We start from the raw sequence: 5,034 nt of genomic DNA, 5'->3' as shown, positions 1-5,034 counted from the left end.
TTATAGCCATCCCCCTTTTATACTTAACCTGTACATTGTACTTAGAGGCAGTGTAATATAGGAGTAAAGTGTATGATTCTAGAATAAGATTGACTTCACACCTTATTCTGCCACCTAGAAGGCTGTGCCTCAATTTCCTCACTAAAAAAATAGGGATTAACATAGGACCTATGTCATAGAGTTCTTATAACTATTAAATAAGTTATTTCCTGCCCTAACCGGTTTGGCTCAGTGGATAGAGCATCAGCCTGCGGACTGAAGGGTCCCAGGTTCAATTCTGGTCAAGGGCATGTACTTTGGTTGTGGGCACATCCCCAGTAGGGAGTGTGCAGGAGGCAGCTGATCGATGTTTCTCTCTCATAAATGTTTCTAACTCTCTATCCCTCTCCCTTCCTCTCTGTAAAAAATCAATTTTATATATATATTTTTAAATAAGTTATTTCCTGACACTTAGGATACTACCTGGTACATGATAAATATTATTTAAATTTTATTTTTATTACATACATTGTCTTCTGTATGTCTATGCCTTTAGGATTTTTTCCTGATCATTCTGTCCCATTGTCTCCATAATTTCATATAAATCTGTCAAGCAGATGCCCCAATTTCTGATTTAATAAATATGTTCCATCGTAATTAAAGAAAACATATTTCTGAAACAGCACTGCTGTTCCATTTTCCTAACCTTAAAGGCTAGTGCAGAGTCCCCCAGCAAGAAATATCTCCTGATGTCTACTAGGCCTTAGCATTTCACTCTTCTTCTGTGTCTTGGCCCAGAGAGGGCTAATTGCTTTAGGCACTTTAGCTCAAATTCAAGTCTCAAACATTAAACAAAGAGTATGTTTTCTTAAAAGTCACAAAAGGATATTCAGAAAGTTGATCCAAGTTCCTTTGCTTCTAGATCATGTACTCTCCTCAAATTAATGAGGCTTTTTAAACTCCACTGTCATTTTCATTTTGGCTCTGCTCAGAATAGCTAGACTTCTGATCATTAAAAATAATTTTCAGAAATACTCTATTGTAGCAGAGATCATTGTTACTTTAATATAATAAACTGGTTTATCTAGCAAGTCACATGAGATTTATTGCTTTTCACATATTGCTTTCATTATTCAAAATATTGAAAGAAGATATAAGCCTTGTTATAAAGGATAAATCACATTTTGAGGTGCAATAAATTACCTCAAAATGTAGTGGCTTATAATAACAGCAATGTTAGTATCGCTCATGTTTCTGTAGGTTGACTGGACCTAGCTAGATGGTTCTTCTGTTCCACTGGGTATTGGTCTGCAGTTGCCTGGAAGCTCACCACACTGGAACATCCAAGACAGCTCACGCTCAGGCTGGCAGTTAGTACTGACTGTCCACTGGGAATTTATCTTGGGCTATAGACCAAAGCACCTCAGGTCTCAAGCGGCTGATAGGTTTTCAGAAGGAACATCACAAGAGTGAGTGTTTCAAGAGGACAGGAATGGGAACTATCCATCCTTTTAAGTCCTGGACTCACAAGTCCTAGAACATTCTATTGATCAGATGGTCACCAAAGCAGCTCACTTTCAAAGACAGGGGGTACACAAACGGTCCCTAACTTACAATGGTTCAACTTATTATTTTTTACTTTACGATGGTGCAAAAGTAATATGCATTCAGTAAAAACTGTACTTGGAATTTTGACCTTTTACTGGACTAGAAATATGCATTGCAGTACTCTCTCATGATGCTGGCCAGTGGCAGTCAGCCACGGCTCCCAGTCAGCCACACAATCAGGAGGGTAAACAACCGATACTCTACAGTGCACTGTGTTGTCAGCATTGTGGGGTGTTGTGTTTTGTGTTTTTGCATTCTATCATGTCTACAAAACACCCATCTGTGTTTCCTGCTTCTGGTGAGAAGAAGAGGTAGGCAATTACTCTTGAGATGAAACTCAAGATAACTGTCTAACTGTAGGCCAATGTAAGTGTTCTGAGCACACTACCATAGGCTAAATGAAGCTATGCTGATTGGTAGATTAGGTGTATTAAATATATTTTTGATTTACAATATTTTCAATTTAAGATGAGTATAACTGGACATAATTCCATTGTAAGACAAGGCACAGCTGTAAGGAGTGGCATACAGTGCAGGAGTGGAGGAAGTGCAGGGCCATCTTTGAAGACTGATTACCATAACAATTAAAACCCTCCTCTTCCCCACAAATTGCTTCTGTTGTTGATAGACAACAAATAGAATGAGAATGAATAAAGCAGTTCAAAAGACAAAAAAATATGAATAATGTCTAAATTTTATTGAAACAGAGTAGAAAGAAATATGGTCTTATACTCAGAGCATTGAGGTTCTAATCCAGGCTCTCTTATTTATAAGCTAATGCAACCTAGAACAATTCACCTAAACTAAATATCTCAAATTATTCTCTTACAAGATTAGACAGAGAGACATATGTAAAACTTTAGACAATAAAAAAAAAAGATTAGACTGAGAGAAAACAGTCAAGGCACAAACCCTGATACGGATAATAAAATCACTGATAAATGGCCAACATGTAGCTTTCAAAGAGAAAATCATTAATCAGACTTTGGAAAATAAACTGTGTCTCAATATAGTCTCAGTATATTAGCAGGCTCCTCTGATAGTTGTCATAACCACAAAACACAAAAGCCACATGGTTGGGTTAGTCCCCAAATAAGGTCAAAGACAAAAGGCAAAATTCACCAGAATGTACTGAGAAACTGGGATGCAGGCATAGGTCAGACAACAGGCAGAGCTGAAGAGATTATATTGTTCTGATCTCTCTGCTTCCTTATCCAGGTTTTTAATTAATAAGCAATTCTAATTTAAAATTTTTTAACCCTAGATCTACACCAAAACTGACTATGGAACTTTAAAAAGCATAAGTCCACATTGTGTATACATTCCTCCTATCTGGAGCACAGTTTTCTCCTGGTTAATTCCATGTTATCCATTAAGTCTTAGCTCGGAAGTCACCTCCTCCCAAAGGGATTCCCAGAGACCCCTTATGTTAGATTCTGTATCTCTCCTTTATGTTCCCACAGATTTAATATGGTCTATTTTATTTTTGCTCCCCTTCAGTAGACTGTGAAGCTAATGAATTCCTAAGGCTAGCACAGTGTCACCATCTTCCAGCACCAAAATAGATAATAGATGGATGATAGATGATAGATAGATGATGATGATGATAGATAGATAGATAGATAGATAGATAGATAGATAGATAGATAGAATAAGGAAGAAGGAAAGAAAATGGGAAGGAAGGGAATGGTTCATAAAGAATAAGTAATTCAAATATGATAGTAGAGTCTGGTACATAAAAGTAACATAGTAGTATAGGGATTGTGTCCCTTTAGCTCTCTCTGTATACTGCAAAGCACAAGACTCTGCAGTTTTTTTTGTTTGTTTGTTTGTTTGTTTGTTTGTTTTTTAAATATATTTTATTGATTTTTTACAGAGAGGAAGGGAGAGGGATAGAGAGTTAGAAACATCGATGAGAAAGAAACATCAATCAGCTGCCTCGTGCACGCTCCCCACTGGGAATGTGCCCACAACCAAGGTACATGCCCTTGACCGGAATCGAACCTGGGACCCCCCAGTCCACAGGCTGACGTTCTATCCACTGAGCCAAACCAGTTAGGGCAAGACTCTGCAGTTTGATACATATTTATCATCAGCATCACAGGGCTTACCTTGTCTCCTCTTATAATCAGGAAATATACAAATGTGTATGAAATTATTAAACCACAAAAACGATTAAGGCAAAAAGTAGATATTCAGCTACAGTGCTACCACTGGGGTTGGGAAGATGGCAGATGGAACATGAAATAATACAGCAGAAAAGGTAAGGAACAAGTTGAGTTTTCTAAGCAATAGATCAGATACTTTCAAGAAGCACCCATGTAGGTGTCCTTTCCTTCCCATCAAAATCCAGTATCAAGGCCAACTTGATGGTGTGCAACTTGGTTTGTTGCACAGAGCCCATTGAGAAAGCTCCTCTTGGTTTAATGCTCTGCTGTCATGATCTTGAAAGTTTTAATTTTTGCATAAAGAACTACCTATTTTCATTTTACACTTTGTCCCACGAAGGATGTGGCTGGTCCTGTCCAGGAGGTTCTGCAAATCTCCTCACTGTAGAGCAGTATCTAAAGGAGATGTTTTGTAATACATGGCTACAGACTACACATTTTCAAAAATGGGAGGAGTGGCTTAAATGTCTATAACAACAAGTGAGAAGAGAATTATTAGACTAATAGAAATACAGAGAAGGTTCTTACAGATTCTTGTAATCTTAGTATATAATTCTTGTAATCTTAGTAAATTTAAATCAAGGGAGCGACAATGCTGACATGAAGCAGATTAGATGAGCAGGCATTGTCCCAGCATGGAATATACAAGTGGATCGATGGACTATGGCTACAAGGACAGTGAGAAAATTGACATGGATAAAAATTTGAAGGATGATATCCTTAGCAGTAGTGGCAGAGTGTTTTTACAAAGCCTCTGGAAAAATAATTGGCAATAAATGTGAAGGAGGGATAAATTTATCTAGATATCATTTTTAACTGTTTATGCTTAAGTGAACTGCTTAATAATCTGTAGATAATTAATTTCATGATATGAGTTGAGTCATTCTCAATTAATCATTTTCAATGTCTTTGTAAACTACTGAGATAGAAGAAACACTTCCAGAATTGTTAATCACAGGAAAGTAACTAGATATCTGTGCTGACATTCTTATTGCTCAGAGGGAACAGATGAGGCAAGAACATGATTTTCAATGATCCTATGAAGACTTACTTGTTTCTGTTTGAGTGAGCTAGCTGCGTATGACATTCACTGGAAAGGAACAGGTGCACACAATAATATCTAATATTTGAGTGCTTTCTGTACATTATTTGTTTCACCCCTTTAAGAACTCTATGAGGCAGATATTATTTTGATCCTCACATTATTGATGGGGAAATTGAGGTACAGATGGGTTAGGTTATATCCTCAATGTCATACAGTTAAACCATATTCTAATCA

The sequence above is a fragment of the Myotis brandtii genome, unplaced genomic scaffold, assembly GCF_000412655.1.
Source record: "Myotis brandtii unplaced genomic scaffold, ASM41265v1 scaffold780, whole genome shotgun sequence".
NCBI classification, from domain to species: domain Eukaryota; kingdom Metazoa; phylum Chordata; class Mammalia; order Chiroptera; family Vespertilionidae; genus Myotis; species Myotis brandtii.
Note: the sequence above shows the minus strand (reverse complement) of the source record.